This window comes from Chiroxiphia lanceolata, chromosome 20, assembly GCF_009829145.1.
Source record: "Chiroxiphia lanceolata isolate bChiLan1 chromosome 20, bChiLan1.pri, whole genome shotgun sequence".
NCBI lineage: Eukaryota > Metazoa > Chordata > Aves > Passeriformes > Pipridae > Chiroxiphia > Chiroxiphia lanceolata.
In genome coordinates, this window is record NC_045656.1 from 9,414,593 (window position 1) to 9,427,279 (window position 12,687).

The 12,687-nt window shown below is 45.4% G+C and overlaps 1 protein-coding gene across 11 annotated transcripts in view; it reads right to left on the minus strand.

Moving 5' to 3' along the window:
* Positions 1-12,687, minus strand: part of BCAS3 (BCAS3 microtubule associated cell migration factor) — a 319,099-nt gene that overhangs the window by 159,966 nt on the left and 146,446 nt on the right. The gene's annotated exons all lie outside the window — the stretch shown is intronic.

The window sequence follows — 12,687 nt, forward strand, 5'->3', positions numbered from 1 at the left end:
CTGGTATTTCCCTGGTGGGAGGTACAGCCATAGTCAAGTCAGCTTCTGAGACTCAGACACCACTAGTTTTGGATTCTGGGTTTAGCACTGACTTAAATTAAGACAGGATGAAGGTCCTGTGCTTTAGCAGCAGCAGATTTTGCCTCTTTGCAAGTGGCCCATTAGCAGAGGGTCTCTGTCAGGGTACTAAGAAGCTTCCTCAGGACCTGGAGTGGCAGGACCTCGTGCCTGACCTCTGCCAAACTACTCCCAAAGTAGCAGAGAGCAGCACTGGGATGGAGCAGCTCCTGCCCAAAGGTTTGATCCTGAAGGGAGGGGAAGCAAGAAGAGACAACCTTTGCTATGAACTCATCGTGAACTTCTGGAGAGTCTGAGGCTCATACTCAAGTTTATTACAATTATAGGGGTTACTGTGAGCAACACAAAAATATTTACTATGGAATCAAAATACAAGTAAATAATCTGCTAATCATGCTTACTGATTAATACTCATTTGAATTTTAGAAGTTATCTAGGTAGCTAAGATCAGAGTATTCAGTTGATAAACTCTGTTCTAAAGTCTACAGCTTTAGACTAAACTCTGCTCTGAAGTCCATAGCACTTTTGAGTGCTACAAATAGGTGGCTTAGGAGAGTTAGAGATGGGTTATATTGGAGGAGCTGCTAAACCAGAGCATGGAATGTAACAAAAATATTCTCTCCATCAGCCGCGCTCCGCTACTTCAAAGAATTCAATATGCTCCAGCGTTCCCCTCTCCGAGATGAAAATCGTCATTTAAGTTGTCTGGTCCCACTCCACTTAAATGATCCTTTAATTTCCTTTCTTATCCCCGAGCCCTCAGGTGGCTCGGGCGGAGCTCCCTGCCCCGGGTCACGGGGAGGGTTCACAGCTCCTCTGCTGAGCTCCTGATCCTCTCCCCAAACAGCCCTTTCCTGTCTCGCTGGGCCTTGCGTGATGTGCAGCTCGGCCTCCTCAGCTGCCAGGCTCAATCCCTGCCCCTTCCCCCTCCAGCCCGGGCCTGACATCCGGAACTGACTTAGGAAGTACTCTAATGGTTACCAAATTTTTGGGAACTGCCTCAGCTTTTCGGAGCTCGACACATGTTCGGTGCGGGCAGCGCCCACCGTCACCACTTGACCTCGCGGCAGCCTTCGACTTGCTGATTTCTCTCTGCCCCCCCTTTTCTTTTTAATTCCCCCCCCCCTTGAAAAAACAAGAGAACTTTTACCAGATAACACATGATGTAAATGCAAAATTATGTTGTGAAACGACTGCAAACATGCTGTTTTCCAGATGTTTGACGAGACAGTAAAGGAACAGCACAAAGAAGGGTCAACAGTTTCCGTCAGAGACTCTGCTGGGTTCCACGTGAAAAAAAAAAACCAAACCAAAAAAAAACCCAAACCCCAACATTCAGATCTCATAAATTCAAGGGGCTCTGCACGGCTGACAAGCCATTTAGACTTCAGAAATAAAACGTGAGGTTCCTCTGTCATCTGCCAAATTTCACTCCATCCATAGGTGGTTAAAAGCCGTTTGACTGTGAACATTCTACGAATTTCCTAAACCCATTACGGCCTCAAATGCACGAGACTGCCTGGGAATCACTGCCTGGGAATTGCTGCTCCTGGGAAAAGCTATCTGAGGTAAGCAGGGCTGCATCCTCTCTTTGCTTATAAACACAAACCCAAAACTTCGCAGCAGAAAACGATCAAAAAGAGTTGGGAGAAGAGATGAAAGAGAGCAGCAGCTGCCAGGCACTTCCCCTCGTCCCACCACGCCAAGAATGACCCACGCTGCTGCCACAAGGAATCTCAGCCTTTGTTTTTCAGCAGCTAATCCCCATCTGATGCCAGAAGGACAGACAGATCCCCCCGTGGAACACGAACGCTGCGGGGCCCCGGGGAGCTGTGGAGCACTGGACGTCTTTGCATGAGTCCATCAGGACTGGTAGGGTTGGAATTCCATTTCTTTCCAACTCTGCTTCCCCTCGCAGGACACAGACCTGTCCTTCTGGACCAGACCATCAGGATTAATTGAAATCATCAGACTGTCCTTGCTGTGCTTTTCTTCTGTCACCTTTTCCACTCAAGCGATTTTTACAGCCTTGTGATGGGCTGGGTGATACATTTTTTACAGAAACCCAACAGATTCATCTTAAATTTTGGCGTGTTTCTACACAGGAAAACACCAACCATAATTTACAGACAGCTCTGCCAAAATGGAAGCTCTGGTTCCAGCCCCATTTGTCAGCGTGGGATCCACTCCTTGCAGGATCACTTGAGATGCCTTTTAAAGATGTGGCTCAGTCCCACCCTGCTGTGTTTACATGGGTGCCTCAGCCAAGGGGAGCAAGGTCAGGCTGCTGCTCTGAAACCCAACTCCCACCCTGCATCCAGAACATTCTGGATGCAAGGAAAGACACCCGGTGTAGCTGTTCTACACCAGGATACTGATGATGTGATTACAGTGAATTATGGTATGTCTTTACGTGAGAACATCACCACTGAGAACATTTTAGCTCCAGACAGAGCATCTGTGGATCTGTCTAAAACTCCTGGTCCTGTTCTAGCTGCACTAATCAATTCCCCTGCAGACAAACCCCGAGCCCACAATGAAATAATTCACTATATTCAGCAGCAAGTAATAGCCAGTAGTTGGCAGCACGGTCCCTCTACCTCAGCCACATGCCTTGGGGAAATCTCCCCTGGCTGGCAGAAAACTGCATCTAATGGTATGTTAGGAACATTTTTGTTCTCCTTCTCTGCAGTAATCAGGATAAAAAGTTCATGTGCTCTGCCTGCCTCACTGTCCAAGCAGGATATTCCTCTTCCAGGAGACTCTGACTCAAGATGAGCTGGATTTCCCTGTGTTACTGACTCAACAAAATCCCCAGCTTGACTTTTGCTGTGTTGTTACAGCATTAAAATATTGCATGAATTGAAATGTATACTTAATTTTATTTACAGTGAAGGAAATTGTTCCTTTGGTTGTGAAAGAGTTAATAAGGAAGAAAATCACACACAGTGCGTGTTAAAGGTTAGAGGAATAATCAGTCATTTGAAAAACACTACATAAACATTTTTCCGGATGCAATTTTCAGTCCAAGGATACATTTCCCAGTAGAAATCAGCAGCTAAAAAGGAAATCATTTAGTCTCCATAAGTGCCAAATTGTATCCTGATTTTTCCTGGTCTGGCTCGACTTTCAAAACTAGCGGTTCAACTTCTGCAATCTTTCACCCAATGACTATATAAACACATCCTTATAAGACAGACATAATCCTTGGGTGGGCCAATTTATGTTGGATTATGAAAATACTTAAAGTACAGAATCGTATAATGACTGTTGTCCTTTGGTTTCCACTAAAAGGGGAAACCTCCCCTCCCTCTAGCACAGACAGTCTCTGCTCCTTCCAAAGGCTCCCCGCGACAGTCGTCTCCGGCAACTGTGTCAACATCTCCTGAAAGTAATTAGGTACCACTAAATTTATTATTTAGTTATCACAAGCTCTATTTTAATGACACCTAATGTGACACGGATCTGTTTGGAGCTTTCACGTGCAAGGGGGGGGGGGGAAGAAAAAAATAATAATCTCTGGCAAATTGTCCACGTGTCAACGTGGTGAGTTCCCGCCCGGCGCGAGGGGAGGGGACGGAGCTGTTGCCCACCCCGGCCAGAAAAGCAGTTCTCACTCTCAGAAATACTTTGGCTACTCTCTGTTTGGTTAAAGGTTATATAAATAGTAGCTTTAAGAAGGATAAAACAATCTCCATACAAAGCAAACGTATTCCTTTGTGATTTACTGCTGCCCGATGCGCACACACACACGTACCCATGTAGAGATATTCACCTCCAGAAAATTATCTGCTCCTGCCCACTTGTACTTTCAGTGATGGGACTGAGGGACAATGGAAACTTTTCTTCTTTGTGGAAAAGGTGGATTCTGTTTTTTCACTTCCCTTCTGAAACTCTAGAGTTTTTACAGGCAACTACAAAAGTCAGCGTGTCAAAGCCAACAGTATCCGATCTTCAACACTCACCATGTGGTAGAACAGAACTTTCCTTTCCCTCCAATGTATAAAGTTATGTGTAAGAAGACATTTTTCTAGTCCACAGAGAGTAGAGGATAAATTATAGTGATAAGATCTGGAAAAGTTTGGTTGGAAGTTAAGAGATTTTCACATCTGTGTCTACACATCCATGCCTTGGGAATAATGTATCTCGAGTACCAGTCACATAAAAATGCAAGAAATTGTTCCTCTCTCAACTGCAGCAAAATCATTCATTGTACTCATGTCTGCACTTTGACTGGTAGCTCACAGCAGAGATCTCAGCTAGCAGACTGCTTCCCCCTAATTTCAAATACCATCTAACGTGTGTATGCATTAAAAAATACATAATTACTAACATACACACATCTTAATTCACCGTGACATTATTCCCTCTTTGAGCTCGAATAAGTTAATTTATTCATGCTGTTCAAACACAGGCTGAGTGATACTGCAGTGAACCTGCCTGTAACACCACGGCCAGCCTGATTTATGTCCCTGAAGTCAATGACCCTCTTTTCCCTCTGCTTCTCAGGGCTTTGGGATTCACCTCCACTACTTTTCCAGGCAGATTCCCACATTGTGTTACGAACAATAGTCCAATGTCCCGTCAACAACAGCTGAGAAATTACTCCTCGTTTATTTAAATCAATGTAACGGTGCAGCCTTTCATGAGCCTCGTGCAGAACACTTGCAGACATCACCCAACAGGAACACAAGGAATTGGGCTGTTTGAAATGCTTCTGGAAGCTTTTCTGTGCCACCCCAAGACTGAAAATCAAGTCAGATGTGCAGCCTAACCCTGTGTGGACGCTGCCTCCCTGTCCAGCACAGCTACTCAGGCAACAGAAATCCAACACAGTCCTAAACACACCTTTCCACAGCTTTATTCCCATGCAATAAAAAGAAATGGAACAAAATTATTTAAGCCATCAAGACTCTTGTGCTTTTCTGTGGTTGTCTAGGACAATGTATGAACTGTTTCAAAGGCAGATTATATTATGAACCTTTAATTCAGTGAAGTAATTATTAAAAACCACCCCTATATTCCACAAAATACTGGAGCAACCACGTAAAACACACACTGAGGTCCTCCAGTTTTAGGATTTAGGTGCTATTCAGTGCAACATCTCAGATGCCCACTTTATCCTACTTTTTGACACGACAAAACATTCCAACAGGTTCAACAGGGCACAATTGTACCTGACACACTAAGGAAGCCCCAGCCCCTCTTTGAACCACAAAAGAAAAGATTTTGTTCGAAAATCAAGAATTTCTGGCCGACATATTTCACGTTCCTTTCGGGTTTTACAACACCCCTGCCCCCCTGAAAGCCACCATTATTTCCAAGTGAAGAAAGAAAAGGGAATTTGCCCCCGTTTCTCCCCCGCTCCTCACCCCGCCATTGTCCCCTGTATCTGTTTCCAGGAAGCCCATATTCATTAGGGTTAATCTGCCTACTAAATGAATAAACAAAGGATTTCTCTGTGGCTCAGGGGCCAGGTGAGCCGATATCATCTCCCCACACAGAAAATCATCCGCACAAATTCCGCGCAGGAAATTACCTGCTGCAATCCCACACCTGGGATCGTTTGGCGAGCGCCTCAGAAACGTTGAGTGGACGACTGAAATCAAGCTAATTATATATTTTTTTTTTTTTTTTTAATGCAGATCTTCTATCGGGAGGAAAAAAAGGCCTTTCTAAAAATGTGATGTAAAAAAAGGGTCTCGGATCTCTTGGCTTGCTCCACTTACTAATAGCTCAGAAAACTTCAGAAAACTTCCTCCTATGAAAATGTTCTAGGATTTGTGTGATTAAAGTATCCTGCTTACTCACTTAATGACAGTCACCTCTGGCTGTCTCCACGCTGCAAAAGCATCAAAGTTTACAAATTGTTGCTGTAAGAATCTAATGAAAGCTCCAAAAAAAAAGAAAAATAAATATCTAATTGAGATGACAAATACAGCACCTAATCCAATAATATCCACCTGCACAGGGGATTCCTCACACAGGCACAAATGGAAGTGCTGTTAGTTTGCACATTTTTGGGAGATATCAGAGCTTCAGTTTGGGGAATTGACACCAGAAGAAAGGCCTTCTCGTGGAGAAGCAAATCACAGAATGACAGATTGGTTTGAGTGGGAAGGCATCTCAAAAACCATCCAGTTCCACCCCTGCCACAGGCAGGGACACCTTCCACTAGCCCAGGTTGCTCCAAGTCACACCCAGTCTGGCCTTGGACACTTCCAGGGATGGGGTAGCCACAGTTTCTCTGGGCAAATACTGAGAGATATTAAGAGTATAAAGAGAAGTTGGAGGAATTTACCAAAAAAACCCCAAAGATGAGATGGGAACAAGCATTCCTTAGTTGGAAGAGGATGAACTGTGCACATTATGGCAGAAGAAGAGCCAACACAGGGATCAAGAACTACAGAAAACACTGTGGCAAAAGAGGGAGACAGGCCCAGCAGCTGCCACTGGGACTGACGGAGACCGGGGGAGAACTGGGGATCAAGGAGACAAAAATTCAAGAAAAGGAGGCACACCTGGGCAGAAACACGTGGGCACAAACCCCAAAGTTCACAGCTGGGCAATGGGGAGGGAAGAAAGGGCAGGATTTGGAGCTGGCTGGGATGAAGGGTGCTCCCAAAGCTCTGCAGCAAAGGGCTCCCTCCCTTCCCTCCCGCGACCACGGGCTCTGTTTGATGTTCCTCAGACAGCAAGCAAGAAGAGATAAATTAAAACTGAGAACCTACAGAGGGCTTTGATCCTATTGCCTGGAAATATGTACAAGAATATTTTCTCCAGACGTACTTTTTGCTATATATGGAAACCAAATGCTGACTAATCATATAAACCTTATGGTGCCTGAGCACAGCTGTAATCTGCAGCAGAACACTGTCACAGGGGCAGAGGAAAACGTGGAAAACTAAAGAAGTTCGCTGTGGTGCTGGGAAAGAGGAGAAAATGGTGATCAAAGGCACTGGAGGCCTGATCAGACAGGAGGGAGAGTTTCTAGCCAGTTAGCTTTTAAGATACAAGTGACATATTTATGACTTATTCTTGTATTACTGAACTTTAACAGTCCAAGTAATGATTATCCGGTTTCCAAGTTTGGAGAAAAATGATTGTCTGAGAGACCTGCTGACTCAGGATGGTGGTAATGGGATACAAAAGCCTGAATTTTGGTTTACTGGTTTATGGATAGAGCCATTTAGAGCTGTTTATCAACACATGGCCTTATGTTCCAGGCACACAGAGGGATGGGACGTGGACAGAAGCACCTCCATGGCATCATCAGGGGCCAGCCCAGCTCGGGAGCAGCTCCAGTGTGCCTGGGGAACGTGGGGGTTGGACTTCTCCGGGGACAAATTGTCCTCTGAAAGGACACCACGATAATCTGCAGAAATGGAACAAATTTCCCCTTCGAGAGGACAAACCATATGGAACTTCTACATTCTTAAAGGGCTTTCAGTTTACGGGAACGGGGTTATATCAGTCCACAGACATCGGGACGGAACTTTGTTTTTTGAGCTCACATTCTTGGCTGCTAAGACATTGTGTTGGTGGTTTTATGTTAACAAAGACTGTGGAAACACACAAATCCCTTCCACTGGTGACTAAACATCAGGAGAGAACACACAATATCACCAAATCTGCTGGAAAACGGGAGTAACATTTCTGAGCAAATCGACCTGAAGATAAACCTCTGCAATGCCACTGCTTTATCTTTAAATCACTTTTTTCCATCAAATCATATTCCTCTAGGATTCATTAGTCAATGTGAGCGACCACAGCATTTAGGGAAATGCTTCTACTGAGTGTATAAAAATCCAGTGGTCTTTCCCATGGTGTGGTTTGGAATTACACATGAACTGATGGGAGTTGACAAGAAAGATGGAGAGAGACAAGGGCTTGGAGTGACAGGACAAGGGGGAACAGCCTCACACTGCCAGAGCAGGTTTAGATTGGATATTGGGAAGGAATTCTTCCATGTGAGGGTGGTGAAGTGCTGGAATAGAATTCCCAGAGAAACTGTGGCTGCCCCATCCCTGGAAGTGTCCAAGGCCAGGTTGGAGCAACCTGGGCTAGTGGAAGGTGTCCCTGCTCATGGCAGGGGGTGGAACTGGATGGGCTTTAAGGTCCCTTCTACCCAAAGCACTCCAGGATTCTGGGTTATAGGGATCATCCAAAGAACATCTCAGCAAGCTGCCACTGGCACAGGATCACCTTCCACTCCCTTCCCACTGACACACTACACATATCACCCCAGTACCAAGTGATTAACTGCCGTTGTTAATTGTGAAATTTGAGAGCACAGAGCACCCCAGTCAGCCTTTGCCACTGGAGTTCATCAGTCACCTACTGCACCCCTGGTACAAGCAAGGGGAGAAACACAAACTGGAAGGGCAGCATCAGTTCCTGCTTTTCACCTCGAGTGCTCATCAGCATGGCACAGCTAATTAATGCTTTCAATAGGTGTTAAAAATTCCTGGGCTGCAAGGCAGCAAATGCATTCTGAGCAGGCAAAGGCAAGTGGCTACAGTTTAGAAGCACAAAGGTGAGATAATGGCCTTCCACATCACTGAACTGTCAGCCTCGTTTAGCACAAAGCCCGGCATCTGGAGACTTCAAATCATACAGCCGTTTAAAAATATATAGAATGTTAAATTAAATGACAAACACGGGACATGTCACCTTTTAGAGGCAGAAATGTAAAACCAAAGCATATGTTCTCCAACTGTATTTGCTTCAGGATCAGCAATATTTTTGTAACCTCATTAGGTTCTCGACTTGGTTTTAAACACGGAAGGATGGATGGACAAATAAGTAACAGGTCCTCCACGTGATATCCTCAATTATGAGTCAATCTTTACTACCAAAATAAATGAAGAACACTGGGTTTAGCTCTCAGAAAGTCTGGAAGGTCGGAAAAATTTCTGCAAGCTCTCAGGGATAAAATCACTGTGTATTTTGAGCTCTGAATCTCACTGAGTCAAATCTACATTTACAGACAGCCAGGGATGAGGGGAAGGTGACAAACCCTTCTCCCCAGCATCATTTGGGTACCTCTGTTGCTCTTCTGCTTCTCTTGGGAGCCCAGTTCCCCCCGGAAAAGGGGGGGTGGGCTCCTGCACCCCCTCACCTGCCACCCCTCAGACGGATCCGTGTCCTCCCGTCACGTTCCATCGCGGCAGAGCACACGTTAGCACTTCACGGCTTGCACAATGTGCCACTGAAGGGTTATTAAAAGGCCATAACTAGGCCAATAAAGCTGAATTTTATTTGTTCACACAGAGCAGAGGGGGAGCACTGCCCTGCTGATGGCACGAAACAAAACATCACACCCACAATCCAAATTCTTTGTTGACCCCTGCTCTAAAAGCAGGTGAGTTAAAAGTGGCCAGTTTGACACAGAGAAGGGAAGTGCTGAAGAACAGTCATGTCAGTGCTGAAGAACAGTACACCAGGCAGAGCTGGTGCCCCTCCACCTTCCCCTCCTCACCCCCAGCAAAACCAGTTTTATAGCACAAGGAATATTTGATACCCCCTAATGATCACCAATTAATTAATGGCCTCACTGAGCCAGAGCACCTTTAGGCACATGGCTGTGCATCCTCCCAAGGATGGATCTGCAGGACCAGCACAAACCAACTGCAGCAGAACTTAATTTTTTTTTTTTTATTGCCAGCCAGATTCCCAAAGTTTCAGTCACACGTTTCACTGGAGAGAAAGGAAAAGGCACGAGCCAAAACTTTGAAATAAAATAATGAAATGGTGAAGCCCTTCTTGCAGTTCAGCTTATGGGGCATCAAAGTTTAAACTTTGCTTTCAGCCTCGCTTTTCCAAACATGCTGTCACTCACCATAATATGGGTTAAAAATAAGAGAGAGCAAAGATGAAATGTAAATGATTTAAATGCATGCATATGTTCTTTTGTAAAATGCAACATGCAGCTGCAAGGTTTCTCCTCATATTTTGGACACAAATCAAGGGGGAAATGGTTCACTTATGATACAGTGAATTTTTTATCGAACTTCAGTGGTAAAATGTCGTGTCCCTGTAAGTGTTTCACTGCATACTGTGTGCTGCTTTGGGTTTATTTTGGGTGGGTTTTTAGAGCTTAAATAGGAACACCAAAAGCAAAAGGCTGACACTGGGGTATTCCTTTTCTTTTCCAAATTCTTTCATGGCAACTTTCTGATTCTTAAAAAAGAAAAAAAAAAAATCCACCAGCAACACAAAAACTCTGCAGATGTTCCATGGCCATTTACTACATCTGACATTCAATCACAAGTTAAGTTTTGAGGACATTATGCTGACTTTTAAAATGCATTTTAAGTGATGGGCAAACAGCAGAGCACACAGTGGTTTGCTCAGCATTCCCGCTGTAAGTAAGAGAGGTGAAAGTCTGAAGAGCTACTTTTCCAATTAATGGGAATTCAGTGAATGGGAATTGCAAGGAGCTGGCAAGGTTCTGACTGCAACAGTGGCTTCTCCTGCTTTTTCCTATCAAGGCAAAATTAGGCAGATACTATCTTTGTAGAGGGGCACAGTCAGGACTATTTGTAGTGCCCTAAAAAAGGCCACAAATCAGAGAGATCCCAGTTCTTGAGCCGCTTTTCTCCCACCAACTTCACCACAAACCCGGAGCAAACGCAACACGAAGGGAGCAACAGAGACACCAAAACCAAACACTCCAACCCAACCCGGGGCTCCCCAGCGAGCTCCGGCCCCGGTGCCAAAGCCTCACGAATTCCATGAGCTCTCCAGCAATCCAGGTGGGTCGTGCAGAGCCAGGGCCAGCTGTGCCTGGGACAAACGCCCGCTCCTGCGAGCAGATGTGAGCTCCAGGGAGAGCAGCTGTGCCGGAGCCCCCGCAGGCTCTCCCACACGGCACACCCGGCACACACGAGGCACAAATGGTTGCCCCGCTGTTGCTGGAGGGAAATATCAGGGAAAGAAAGACTGGGTAAGCCCGGGATTTCAGGAGAGGAGGGGGCCTGCACCCCACCTGACCCGGGGACACGGGGTTTTTGATAGGACTATCACAGTTGCACAGTTTATAAAACAGATTTGGAAAGGCTTTCGTGTCGGGTTTGGGATAGGAAACGAAGGCCCCAGGAATCCACTCGGAGGCCTTAAAGCTGTGGCCAAACTCCAGAAAAAGACATATGTTAGTCATAGCACCACCTTTTGCTTTTCCCTGATCCTGCTCCATCTTACAGGCCCGTTCCCTGCACAGCACTGGCCTCGGTGCTCCCAGAGCGCCTCTCACCTGGAGGAATCCCTGCTAATGATGTTGATAATCCCAAACCTGTTCTCTGTCATTTACCCACTGTGACCTGCTTGTTTTCACCTTCCCAAGGGGAGCAGCACCAGCAGGTTTAGGCACACAGAATAACTGGCTTCCCGTGCTCCGCATTCCAAGACTCCGCGTTCCTTTTGGAAGGAGGTGAGTCCCGGGTGGGATGTCCCCAGAGGTGCTCAGGAGTCAGAGCCCCCCAGCTGGAGGCACTGCCAGGACCTACCCACACATGAGAGCTGGCTGAGGAGGAGGATGGTGCCAGACAGGGGCTCCTCTCAGCCCACATTCCCCTTCCCGGCTCATCCCGCATTCCGGCCGCTCTCCACAGCAAACACTTGCTGGCACCAGCTCTGGCTCTTTGGAGCTCTGCACCCGGAGCTGGGGTTGTAACCAGCACCCAATTTAGCTCGGGTTGCAATAAAAAGTGAAAGTTAAAAGCAGTGCAAGCAGCAGATAAAGCACTATTAAAAACTGGCTGGGATGATGCCAGGGATGGAGTCCAAGGCAGGGGAGGAGCCACGACTCCAAGCCAATGGGTATTCCACAGCAGTGGATAATTAAGGAAAACAAAATATTTTCCATGTGTTTCTTTGCCCCTTACGTCACCGAGGCAATAAAATATATACACAAGTAAGTACCAACAGGCCATATTTCAACTGGGATATAAACATTTACTTCCAGCAGAGAACATCCTTATTTCAGCAAGAAGCTGGGGTGAGGAGGCTGTGATTGTGACACCCTCCAAGCATCAAACTCCACCTTAAAACAGATCAGTCAGGCATTGGATCTATCAATCCAAATAGCTCAGTTTTGTGTGTCATACACCTAAATTCACACTTGTGCTCACTCATCCTTATCACACCCCAATGGGCAATTGCTAAAACCTACTCATTTTGGATTCACAATGGTGAAAATAGGTACATTTGCTGATATTACAGTAAAAAAAACCCCATGTGTTTAAAGCCAGGTCAGTAAAGATCCAGGTAAAGTCTTTCCACCACAAGCAGTGGATTGGGCCAGATAAATTAAAAAAAAAAAAAAAATCAGATATTAAACCTGTGGTGGCTTATAAAGCAACAAGTTTTTGTGGCTCTGGAAATATTAACTGTCAAACATTTCATTATTAAAGAACAAAGTATTACTCACAAAAGAATCTATTATCTGTAGTATGAGGAAATACTAAAAAATTAGTGTTCACTAAGGAACTAGCAGACATTGCTTAGCAAAATGTTGAGCAAATACTTCAAAAATACTTCAAAATATAAAGCCTAATTTAGTGAAATCACTCAGTAAGAATTTCTCTATTCTAAACTGGGAAAACTGCT